The 13,595-nt window shown below is 37.8% G+C and overlaps 1 protein-coding gene and 1 long non-coding RNA gene across 5 annotated transcripts in view; one reads left to right on the forward strand and one right to left on the reverse strand.

Moving 5' to 3' along the window:
- Positions 1–12,809, reverse strand: part of USP54 (ubiquitin specific peptidase 54) — a 92,675-nt gene extending 79,866 nt beyond the window's left edge. For all 3 annotated transcript variants that reach the window (XM_053984325.1, XM_053984324.1, XM_053984326.1), the window contains exon 1: positions 12,515–12,809. The gene's annotated coding sequence lies outside the window, so the exon portion shown is untranslated. The remainder of the gene's footprint in view (positions 1–12,514) is intronic.
- A 262-nt stretch (positions 12,810–13,071) lies between these two features.
- LOC128810986 (uncharacterized) overlaps positions 13,072–13,595 on the forward strand; it is a 59,274-nt gene continuing 58,750 nt past the window's right edge. The window contains exons 1-2 of one of the 2 annotated variants that reach the window (XR_008438192.1): positions 13,072–13,250; positions 13,485–13,557. This is a non-coding gene — a long non-coding RNA (uncharacterized LOC128810986). Of the gene's footprint in view, positions 13,558–13,595 lie in introns of both variants that reach the window. The other variant, XR_008438191.1, reaches the window with a different exon arrangement.

Raw genomic sequence — 13,595 nt, forward strand, 5'->3', positions numbered from 1 at the left:
AAGCAGCAAGGGAGTGGTGCCACATAAAGCAGCTGACCCTGACTACAACACATGCATAACCATGCCTGGGTAACAGCTGCATACAATTTGACAAGGAAGGCTGGAATGGATGCTGATGTACTAAGTACTGAGTAGAAACAAATGCAGTAGTGGCCCAGTTCTCATTCCTCTAAAATTTCAACTGTTGTCACCTTTTCCACAGTACCAGCCCACCAACAGCTACTATTTGAATGAACAAGCCAAACATAAAGCCATTATTGAAGCAAAATAAATTGTGCATACTCCTTTCTTAAGTATTTACCAGTCCACCAACCTCCTCTCCTTTGTATTTACTTCCCCTTTGATAGATGAACAGCTTTGCAACTTAAAAAAATGGTTGCAAAACCTGCGATGAGCAAACTCGGTATTAAGGCTCACAAATGTCTGAAATCAAAACACCTGATTGAAATTCTTCTGAATTTTCCTTTGTATTTTAATTCTCCTTACTGCAAAGGATACAGAAGAGCTGAGTAAGCAAGTGATGTCACTGGACTTTACAAAATAGGCAGAAATTGCATAAAGTGTAACGATGCAATGCACATCAATTTATTTCCCAATTACTTACATAATAGGTATTGTTGCTTTTTGTTATTGCATCTTGCAAATTTACATAATTTTAAACATGCATTCTAATACTTTGCCTAGCAATTCTACTTGATTATCTACTAGGCAGAGATATATTTCGAATTAAAACATAAGTAAACATGCAATCAAGTGACATATAAAACCTATGTCATTCATAACACAAAGCTTTCAGTGTAGGTATCCTGGCTGCATCCTGAAATCTGAAGGTACCAGTAAACAGATCTTCCTGTTACACCATTCAATAGGAATAAAAAGCTCACAAGGCTGAAATTTAAACAACCTAAGAAAGCAGGACTGATTCCAGCTGTAAACATGTCTGCAATTCTAGTCGTGGGTTGCTGCCTAAGGCAGAAACAGCCACTGAAATCACAGAAATTCCCTCCTGGTAGAAACTTCTGTCTGCAAGAAAGAGGCTACTCTAGTTGTGGAAGCAGAACTGACATCATTAAAAAGGAGACAAATCCTGCTCTACATTATCTTAGTCTAAATTCCAAATAATTTTGGCAGCACCAGTATGCATTTAAAAAATCTTAGTGCAACAGAGGAAAAATTTCCCTAATGACCCTTTTAAAGAATCTCCAAAGCAATTCTGCCCTGAAAATATACAAAGTATTTCCTCCAGCACAGGTTTCTTTATAAAAATGACAAATGGATTTTTGGCAGTGATAATTTTCCTACTTCAAGTTTCAATTTTCAAAACCATGATTTCAAAGATCTCAATCTGCAAATGGGATAAGTTGTGACTTTAAGTCCAGGTAAGCTTAGAGGAAGGCACTGGATTTGGCATTGCATTTCCCAAAGAACATGCAGATGACAGGCAAACACACACACATGCTTCACCCTCTGTCCCCAAATTCAGAAACCAAGACATTTAAGTGAATGCCTTTGAGGCAGAAGAACATTATTTTCCCACTCTAAAGTCATCTGGATAATTATACCCTGCAAGTAGTGCTAAACACTTGAAGGAACTACTAAGTAATTAGACTTTGCAGGTGTGCCATTTATTTTGTAAAGCCCCAACGGGAGAAAAAAGTTGACACAAACACCAGTTTAATCATTAGCTTTTTTGTGAAGTTCTGACTAATATAAAAAGTCACAAGCGTCCATGTTTCAAAAGCCAGAATTCCAGCCATTGGCTTAGTCTAGGACTTATCTATGTAGTGTTCCATTAATATTACTATGTTTCTATCAGATCAATAATAAAATCCTTTGTGAAAGCTGATTGGAAAACCACAAAGAAAGACCTACATACCAAGTACTGTTGCAAACACACTTTTTGTTCAAGGAGTACATTGTGCTACTTTTTCTATTTCTTCTGAGGAGGCAAACAGCTTATGAGAGGAAGAGTTAAGGACAGCACTAGTAACTAAGAGTCTTCATGCTGTCCTGAGTTAGGACACCTGGGGATAATAACATAAAAATGCTGGCCTTCCTTAAAAGAGACTGAGGGTTTATCAAAATCAAGAATTTTTCCACAACCTCTTTAGAGCAGCCCAGAGCTGGCCTTCACTAGTTCTTAATGGATTCAAAATCATGATCACTGCTTCTCATTTATGTGGCAATATTATCAGTCGATGGAAAATTCCTTTGGTAAGCAGCCAAGGCAACTTCTCCCCACCCTGACAAAGAAAAAATAAACATATTTTAAAAGCCACACAAACCAAACCAGTTGATATTAATAAAAAGCGGGAGAATTGAAGATCCTTTGTTTCATTTGACACCATTTTCCTCTATATTCATTAACTGTTTGGATTTTTATTTTTTTAAGAACAAAGAATGTTGGCAGAATTAAAACTGCACGACTACTACCTAAATAATGGGAGTGGGCAGAGGAAGAAAAATTCAAACACTAATTTATGTGCTAAAATTCTATTTATTGCCTACAGTCATCATGTGGGAGGACAGATATCAGATCATTATTGGGGAAAGTAAGGGGCAAGATATTTTTGAACTGTTTTTCAGTTTGTACCACCTGTGTGCAGTCCAAAACAGCAGCTGGATCTCACTTTGGCATTCACACCAGAAAGCACTGCCATCACCTCTTTCTATCGAAGTGATTTGGCAAGGCAGACCAGCAATGCAGAACATCCCTGCACAGCACCAGCAGCTCTGCTGGGGCAGGCAGGGCTTCAACCTGGAGAGCTCCTTAAAAATATGCACATGAAAATCAACTATTTGATCTTCATCCCACACCAAAAGATAACACTAGAATCAAAAGTGGGTATTTAAAACAAAAGTGAACTGATTTAAGTCTGGGACCAGTTTTTATTAAAAAATATTACTACTAGATAGAGAAATAAGACTTCTCCTTGTTGTAACCTAAATTAGGTATTAACCTCTTAATAAAATGCTATTAGTTATAGGCATAAATTATGAATCTTTCTATATTTTTTCCTATCTCATAACAACTCTGATTCTGAAGACAAAAGGATTTTTATAGCCTCAAAAAAAAAATCTCCCAAAGAGATTATTTTTTAAATCTCAATGCATCTTTTCTGTCTTATCAAAGAATCAAAACTGACAATGCTATTCTTGAAAAACATTTATGCAGTTCAGTCTGCTTAACAGCTGACTGCAATTTAACAAAATTTCATTTTGGCCTCCTCTGTTTATATCAGTAACAAAAGAGAAAAAAAAAGGAAATCAAACACATTTAGTTGCAGCCACTATCTCAGCAACAGGCACATTATACAATGCCTTGGTGACTTCCTGCTTAGGAACCCTACTAAACTCTTCTGGCACATCTGAAATTTTGTTAGTTTTATTAGAAGAAAAAATGTGCTGGCTCCCTTGCTCCAATTCTTCTTGCCTGCATAATATCCAAGTTATGCTATGTCCTACTCACAATTAGAACTTGTTCTGAATATTATATAATGTGTGAGAATCATCTATTTCTTGTACAAAAATTAATGTTTGTTTAGTCAAGATCCTGCATAATTTATTAAAATTTAGAAAAACGAATTTAGTAGTTTGGTTAAGTCCTCTTAGGAAAATGGCTTTATCTAGACTAAATCTTCACAGAAATATTCTTCAAAGCAGGGGTTAATCTGTCCGCAGTCACAGCTGCTTATCAAAAGACAGTTGGACAGCAATTTGCTGCACTCCTTTCCCCCTGAGCTGGTGCCTCAAATTCTCCAGTCTCATGTGATGCCATTCTTACCAAAGGAATTTATTGAACACTCCAAATGAACAGCCTATGCAATTAGGAAGAAAGAATGCTGAAAATGAGTATGATCAACAAGTACATCAGAACCACAGAATAAGTGAGGCTAGAAAAGACTCCCAGAGGAGGTTTATCACCTAACCTTACACCAAAAACATGACTAAGAGGTCAGATCAGGTTGCTCTGGACTTTATCCAGTTGGGACTTAAAATCCTCTAGGGATGTAGACTGGATTGCCTCTCATTCAAATGCACAGCTGTCAATGGAGTGGGGAAAAATATCTTCCTTACCACCAGTCAGAACCTTTCCTGGTTTAATTTATGTCCATAAATTGATAATGCACTTCACATGCTTCCTGGGGAAAGTTCCTATGTTATATTTATGAGTGATTTTCACAAACCAAATGAGAACATTAGTTTGACTGGACAAGTGAAGACATTTTTATGTCCTATTTAAAGCAGAGACATATTAGCAATCCCATATCAGCTCAATAGGCTGGTATTACACAGAAAGACTGAAAATTTAGCATGCAGAAAACAAGAAAATGCCACAGAGAATTCTCAGAATTCACCTCAAGAACAGTATTTCAATTGTTTTATTGGAGTAACAATAAAAATGTGAGTGCTATTAATACTCAAGACCATTCCCAAGTACAGCCAAAAATGAATATCATAATTTATTCACAACTTTGGATAAGAATATGCGCTCTGGCATTTAGTCTATATGTCGAATTAACTCCTCATAAGCTGGGATAGGAAGGAAGAAAGCCAAGGAACAACCTGGAATACTGCTTTTTGTCTGATTTTTTACTGATACCATTAACCTAAAGTGGGACAGTAGAAATATGAGGGAAGAGCTACACCTAACACAACCATTTTCAGACCTACCAGAGACAGGTACATTTGAAGTAGAACAATACTAAAACAAGTTAGTATTTGATGTTTTTGTTAAGAAAATCCAATTTTAAAAATCCAAATATTTTTAAACAGTTTAGGATTAATTAGAAGTCTAATTTTAGGCTTGTTCAAGCAACTTTAAATATTTTTTATTTATTAAGCATACATGAGATAAAATATATCAAAATTGACAAATGGCATATCAATTCTAACTCCTGTACAAGCAGTACATGCATTCCTTATCAGAAGAAACAGAACAAAACAGATTCCTAATCAATACCTGAAGTACTACATATCAGATCAGAATTAAGCAATTCAGTTGAGCATGAACTACAATAGTCATATATTTTCTATGTTTTCTCTCCCAAAACCTACCAAAATCACAAGTGTTCCTTTGCAGAATAATCCTGAAAAATAAGATTTTCCCAGTACCGCTGCTTTTGTCTAGAAATGTTTCTGGAGCTATGTTGTCAGAAAAAGCAACTTCAGTCTGAAAACATCCCTCTTTATCCCTGAGCCTGAAAAATTCTCAGTTCTAGTGAAGATAACAAGACTCTATCATCTTCTGCCTGTGGTTGCTGCTGGTTCCTATCAGGCAAGAATCTAATACAGTGGAATTGCCCAGGTACTCTCCAGGCTGCAGCTGCAATATCAGACAAACAGGCAGAGGAGAATCCATCACATGCAGGAAGTGAAAAAAGGAAAACATAACGGGTAAGTGGCAAATATCTTCATTTATATGATAATTATACAGCTGACTATCACTGCTACAATTATTGGACTGATTGAAGAAATACATTACTGAATTAATTTAATTACCTTTCTATCTCTTCCAAAAATGAAGAGCCCTTAAAGAAAACACATTTGCACAACAGAAGATATTTCTTAAAAGATGGCTATTTCCATAATAAAACTACAGTCTTAAACCCAACTAGTTTTTACTAACAGGAAAGAGAGATTCTCTCCTCCATCCTCTCCTGAAGCAATACATTTTAAGAGAAGTATCCAAAGCGAAGTTTTAAAAAGCTTCCCTGAAAAATCTGTGGAACTTGCCTGTCTTCAAGAATTTAAACAAATTAGGAATATCATAAAAACACCACTTAAATGAAAAAGGCAACATTGCCAAACAGCATTTTTTTCTGATTCACTCTGAGAAAAATAAATAAATCTCTATTTAAAATCTATCAAGCATACCTAATCAAATAACCATAAAGATTTTGCTGGCAATGCCTTTTTTTAACATACTTCAAAAGTATCAACATAAACTCCCCAGATATCATCTGTTACAAGTACTGCATAGATTGTTGGGCTAAGTGTCCATAACAGACATCAGAGAGAGTGCTGCACTTTACTATCCCAATGTTTATGAAGTTTTGCTGTCTATTCATTAGCACACTTTAGATGCAGCATAATGAAAAAGTTTTAATAAACAGGAGGAGTAAAAAAAAAAAAAAATCATCAACCTTTTTTTTTCTTTTTTTGTTTTCCCTCCCCTTCCCCTGCACCATGACCTATTTTCTTGAATAACATGCAGATCTACTGAGGACATTAACCTGTTTCCATGTCACAGTAACAGCCCATGTATCAACATGCTGAGATGCATTAGCTGTTGTTTATTGATTCATTTATAAGTTCACTGTACTGGGAATACAAACTGGAGGATTATCAAGTCTTTTGCTATCTCTGCTTTGTGACACACTTTACTGATTAACTATTTCCCAGAACACATTTATTTCCATGTTTTGTGGAAATACTTACAGAAGTTTCCTCCTCTTCAAACAGTCTCCCACATCTGAATCACTCTTACATATTTTTAGTCCATTCATTATTTTCAAAATTCAAAATGTAATAAACCACATATCTTTTTAAAATTAAACCATATGAATTACATCCACCAAACAATATCTATTACAAATACTGACTAACATTTACCAAGTATGAAAAATAAACAAGCAGATAGGATAAAAAAACATTAAAAATCTAATTTCCCCTTGATTCCCTGCAGGCTTCTCATATGTGAACTCTTCCCACCACATACAGGACATGCAGCATGTACCTCTGCATACCTTTTGGTGAGCCAAACTGTTCCATAAGAAAAGCATTCTAGTCAAGACACCAATGTGGGACCATTGGTAATGACAGTTCATCCTACCTGCTTCTACCTTTGAACCAGTAGTTACTTACTGCTTATTTGTAAAGCAAATATTCAAACCCACTCTTTCGTGCCAGTTTATGGCACTAAATTGTTTATACCAATATATAGCTAGCAAGCTTGACTACATTCTAAAAACAGGTATCTGCAATAAACCCACACTCACTGCTTCAATTTAAAGAGGATGGGAAAGCAGCTGAAATTTAACTGCCTGAATTTTCAGAGTTGTAAAAGACAAAAGGGAAAAGCAATTCCAAAAGCCAGACTTCTAGCCTTTCAAATTCAAGGACTGCTTGCATGATCAAATGCACACATCAAATCAATTATGACAGAATGTAAAAAGCCAGAGTTTATTGCAAAATAATTAAAAGATCACCAGGGTTCATGTTCTGTCACACTTTTACAGACAACCACAATTCAATGGAATCTTATCGGTGTTAAAAAAAAGCCACAAAAACAAAAACAAAACAAACAAACAAACAAACAAAAAACACACACACACAAAAAAAAAACCAAAGAAAAATAAATCTAAACAAAAAAATGGCATAGTTTCAGGTTTGGAGAGATATTTGAAAGAGGGAAACATTCATAGATTATATCTATGGGTTTTAAAACCCTAATTTCTCCAATTCTCAAAAACCCCCAAGGATTCAGATATTTTGCTTTCAACAACAGAACCCTTGGAAAATGAGTGCAGTGCCATCAAAGGAGTGGGGAAAAAATTACAAAAGAGATACAGCTCACATCCTGTCTACTAGAAATGCTGTGCAAAAAAGAAAATACTGCCCCAAGAGGAATGCTATAGCTGATGCTCTCTAGAGGGAGAAAACAAACTGCACCAAGGATACACCACACAGCATAATCATATACCTTGTTTCACTAGTAACTTGTAATTTTTTTGGGTTGCCCACAGAAGCATATGATCAAAACAGGTTTCCTACCAATACCTTTTGAATCAGTTGGCCAATTTTCAACATTTTGAAATAAAACCCCCAGAGATCTCAAAAATAACTTATGTTCCTATAAACTACATGAAAATTAATGGTCGGCTAGTGGAAAAAGACCTAATTTGCTCTCAAAGTGAGGGGAAAATAGGAAATTCACCTCTTTATATTTGATTTGGCAGCAGATCAGTCCGTACAGAAACAGCAGTGTCTGTTGATATGAAGTCGAATGAGATTAAGAATTGGAGGAGAAGGGATCAGGAGATAAAAAGACAATCCAAATACATACAAATGTTAATTTTATTATTTCTGTAGCTCACAGAAACCGTGACTTGTAGACAGTAACTTAATAGCCTTAAAAACTAAGAATCACTTACCCAAGTATGTACATTTGTTGACCTCCTGCTCACTAGGTTGCCTAGGAACATCTTATCTCAGAATGAATGGGAAAATAGTTTATGAGCCCATCTGGACATTTGAAATACTTTTTGAATCTATTTTATGAAATCCATGCAAATGGTTTTCCATTATGCTTTTTTACAGCATTAAAGATATCAATGAAGAAAAAAGTAGAGGAGTAATAAAGACAATATACTCTGAAAAGGCTTTCACAGACAAATACCAACTTGGATACAACATGCAGAAGTGTTGGTGGGATGACTCAGCTCCTAATGATATTTTAAGTTCATTTTCTTAGCAGTAGCCTGATGTGGTTAATAACTCCCAGTAGGCTACTTAGAGCTGTAGATTCATTTTCCCATTAATGGCAGCAAAAGGTTCTTTGTTAATGGTTTTAGGATAATGCTGGGTTTTGCCATATGGTTGGATTTGTATGAGGGTTTCTCATGAAAAGTCAGAGAGTGTAAGAAATTGTTACTATATTTAACTGCAGTGTCCTCACACGCACAGCAGACAATTGGAACAGACACTGTTCTAATATTTACAAGTGCAAACGATGCTCAATATTTACTGCATGTTCTGTTTAAGAGGACTACAGGGACCTTAAACAAGAGAACATATGGATAGATCAGAGGATTCGTAATACAATACTGAGCTTTTCACCTCTAGGTCATCGGTTCAAATCTAAACTGGTTGGTAATGAAAGCAAGCTACTATCATCTGACAGCCCTGGCCTTTGCAAATTGATTTGTCAGTCCTGATCTCATCAAACTCAAAATTCAACATGTCAATTTGCATTTCTGAAAACAACCCCAGCAACATAACAAAAAAATGAACAAACAGAAGTAATCTCTTCCTCCTCAGATACCATCTGAGTGCCAAAGGAACACTGAAAATTATAGCACTAGTAGCACAACACATCATTCTGTGGATAAAGGTTACTTCTGACTCTCAGATACCAATTATAATTTCCTCTGTACACATAAAAAGCTTTCAGAGCTTTTATTAAGAAAGAAAAGAAAGAAAAGACCAATCTGCAGGTCTTAAAGCTGCAATGTCATAGTCTTGCTTAAAGATCTCTTCAGATACCTTGTTCAAAGGTGTGTTTCTTAAGGTTGAAGGTTTTGAAGAAAATTGTCATAGTACTCTATAAAAAGAATATCAAATTTACTGCCCATGTTGTTATGATGTATTTGTAGTCAAAATGTTTAAACACCAGTTGTAGCAGCAACATTGCATAATATTGCTTGAAGACAGCTTTCATTCAGAAATGGATTTATTTACAAGTTATCATGAATAATACTAGAGAAGCCATATTTTTACAGTATTTCTTTAAAATCATGTTAGACAGAAAAAGTACGGATTATGCCATAAGAGTACATAATTTTCCACATGCTTTCATAATTGTAACAAAAATGGTTTTAAGCCTCAAAAACACATCCAGCCCTTTCCTTTGCCTCTTACTAGCTTGGGAACAATCAAAAGAAACACTCAGCAGGTACCACAGTTCTCCATTTCACTAAGCAATCAGTGCTACAGGAGTGAATAGACACACCAATTTTTAATGCAGTACCTTTAAGATCATCTTTACTCCACAAACTTAGGGCACTAGACAACAAAATCTACTGAAAGTTTTACACTCCATGAACATGAAACGTTACTCCTAATATTTGAGATTACAACAGAACACATACAACTCACAAATCTTAGAAAGTATCAAAAAAGTAAGAGCCTCTTGCAAGTTCCTTGGTTTTTACTAAGGTGCTGATAAACTTCTTTTTCCAATAACTCCAGATATAAAACATTTACTGTAACTTTAGGAAAGGCCCCACAGGTTAACTTCCCAGCTGAATGACTGTACAAAGGTTCTGCAAGCTGAGTAATTGAGCTGGTATAGTCTATTGCTATAAAACCAGAGCAGAGCTTTACAAACAGCCCAGCCATATCCTAGTCTGGCCAAACATTAGACCCATAGTGTCCCATAAACAGTGGCTGGTGAGATGCACCCAAACCCAACCTTCCCTGGTCCCAGAACAAGAAACTCCATGGATCAAGTGACATAACAGAAAAAGAGAAAAAATGAACTGCACAGTAAACTTGTATGTCTTATGGTGTCAAAAGACACCATAAAAGACCAACTACGTTGTGTCATTTGTCTTAGAAAGTGCCCAGACTACACCAGGAGATGGTTCCTCCCAGCAGTCTCCCACACAGAGCATGAGCCTAGGGAATGGGGCTGCCTACAGATGAAGGGAAGAAGGCAAATCCTAAGGACTGGGGATTGCCCACTACTTGACTTGCAATTAACAGGACCAATAGAGAGATCCAAGCAAGCCAATCAAAATTCTTTGACAGTCAGTAATAAAATTTCACGCTGTTCCTCTCTGCCATCAAGCATATCTTTTCTAGGGAATGACCTGCAGAGACAGAATATAAGATGGCTTTGGAATTGTGCCTGCAGCCACTATTGACAGAAAATAAAGAAATTTAAAAGCAAACAAGAAGTATTTCAGAGAACAAATTAAAATAAATTGTTTGAATAAATGTGTGTGGAACATATGTCAAGAAAGTGAAGGATGCATAAGGTATTCAGAAGGCTGCATGAGAAAAAATGAAGAAAATACTGCAAAGCTCTACAGGTATCAACAGATGTGTTAATTATAAGACAGTTTTGTTGGTCCTGAAGTTAGGTAAGCAGATTTAAAAAAAAAACACAAAAACAAACAATAGCTGTGACTTTTTATCGTTTTTTCATCCTCTTACCTCATTTTTTTTTCTTTTTTTAATATCATCTGTTGCAATTTGCATGGTTGGACCAAAGTGATTCTGGACAGCCATAACTCTTCTTTACATAGGTATGTTTATAGAGCCCTCAAACTCAATGAGCCTCTCAAGGTAACATACTTTTTGAAGCTCCACAAACTGTGAAATAAACACACTTTCTCTTCTATGTACTGTCCATAAAAACTCACCTAAGAAGGCTTAATTCCTAATGACATCTCCAAGACTAGACAGAGAAGGATTTAAATTCCCATTATCCTTTTTAACGAACTTGTGACTACAGTCTCAAAATAGACACTTAACCCAGAACTGAGAGAAGAACTGGCATATTTCTTACCTGCAATGCCTGAAAGAAATAAACTGAAATGTTTTACAGCTGCCTCCAAAATGTCTAAATTCTCTGGGATAATTGTAAATTTGTCTGCACTGGACAAATCAGGCACGCCCTTACTCCTCACTGCACCCCAAGAACATTGGGGCAAAAGATTTCATAGGTGACATCACCAGGTGAGAAGGAAACAAACGAGCAGAAAAATAAAGAAGCTCCTATTTAATCCAGTCTGTATGAGATGCAGCGTGCTTGATTAGGTATAGTTTTGATTAGGTGATCGAATAGAACTTACAGATTATCCTATCTAATTAAACTGTTATTATTTCTATCACTTCCTAAATGAGAACAATTTCAACAGGCTGACAAATATTTTTCAGCCCATAAGACTTTTTTCTAATTATTTTTAAGAGCTGTCATATTCAAGTCATGTGTTACCTCACCAGCTGAGTTCTCAGCACAGCAGTACTTTCCTTCACTCTTGAAGCAAATACAAGACTATCTATGTTGCTGCTGTTTTTCCAAAACTGCTACTCAGTGTCAAGTATATTGCAGAACAGAATCTTTTCGTTGTAGATTTTTTTCAAGTCTGAACAGTAGCACAAGCTTAGAGAAATTTTTTTTTCACTACATGTCTTTCTTCCAAGCTGCATGAGAAATACACAACTATTTTCCTTCCCTTTCCACATGCATTTTTATCCATTATTAAATCCCTCAGAATTTGTTCTGAAATCTGAAAAGCTTTTTGAATTTTTTTAACACACAAGATCAGCCATTATAATACCCATAAGAAGTTCACGTAGCTGAAAGACCAGAAAGCCATTGTGCCTGCAACTTTTTGAAAGCAGAGGGTGTATATTGTTATGGTTTCTATTTATAGCTGTAATCCTCCTGAACGTCCACTCATAATCCTTCTACTCAAAGAAAGGTTTCAAGAGAAATCCGACTCTGGCAAAGCAAAGAGCTTCCGCTTTCTTTTAAAAGGGGGGGGGGGGGGGGGAAAGCACATGGTTTTGCCTACCTTAGACCAACATAGTAAATTAAATACTGAGGAGGTTCTTCTAACCAACAGCAGCTCCAATGCAAGTTTAACTTTTGACGGCAGCAGATCACGCCTGGGTTATTAACCAAGATAATACAACACGCCTTATAATTTCAAAGACCCCCGCCAAAGACCCCCGCGAATAAAATATCTTTCTAGCCTCTAGCATTCTCTTTTTCTTGTACCTTCCACTCCTTTTCTCTTCCGCGGGCGCGCAGAGCAGAGGGGCCTTTCACTCACAGTCCCGCCGGAGGTGGGGCCGGGATTCGGGCCCGGCCGAGTCCCGCACGGACCCCGCTGCGGCCCGGCCGAGGCGGGCGGGGGCTGCGCCACAGCGCAGAGCGGGGGTCGCCAGCGGCGAGGCTCCGGGCACTCGGTCAAGCAGCCAGTGAACAGCCGGGTCTGGCCGCGGTTTCTCCTGAGGGGACAGGACGGCAGGAGAGCAATCCGCCGTGCTCCGGGAGCGGTTTCAGTCCTCACCTGTCCCCGCGCGCGGGTCCCGCCGGCCGCGCTCATCCCCCGCTGCCATAGCTACGGGCAGCCGCCGCCCGCCTCTCGCGAGAGCCGCCATCTTCCCGCGAGAGCCGCGGGCTGCGCCGGCGGCGGGCGCCTCCTGTGGCGAGAGGGCTGAGGGAGCGCGGGGCGGCGGCGGCGGCGGCGGCGGCGGCGCTGCTGCTGCTGCTGCTGCTGCTGCTGCTGCTGCTGCTGCTGCTGCTGCTGCTGCTGCTGCTGCTGCAAAGCTTGGGCAGTGCTAGCTGCGAACCACGGCTGGAGGAAACAGACACGTTCATGTCTTGCAAAAGTTTGCTTGTAGTTCATGTGAGCTGAGTTAGCTGACAGGCTAGAGCCAAGACATGGTGTCTTCAACACCATGCGTACTTCAGGTGTGAATTAGACCATCACAGGATGAGAGAAAATTGAGTAAGATATTTTAGAAATTTGTAGTGTGATTTTCTGAATACTAGACGACGTGTAAAATTACTATAAATCTCACATTCCTTGAATTGTGTCAACTGTACGTTGCAACCTCTGATTTTCCTGTCATCAGTGCAGACTGATCTTAATATTAACTCTGGTGTAACAGTATTCTTGGTGACACCCAAGAAACACTTTTCAAGCCAACTGAAATAAATAGGTGCTTCCCTATGAATTCAGGACCATGCATATAGAGAGAATCTGAGGAGAATTGTGGGGACCACCATTTCCAGTTGGTACCTCAGTGAAAGAGGTAAGAGGTTTATCCACACCTGGATAAACAACAATAGT

Source organism: Vidua macroura, chromosome 8 (genome assembly GCF_024509145.1).
Source record: "Vidua macroura isolate BioBank_ID:100142 chromosome 8, ASM2450914v1, whole genome shotgun sequence".
Lineage (NCBI taxonomy): Eukaryota > Metazoa > Chordata > Aves > Passeriformes > Viduidae > Vidua > Vidua macroura.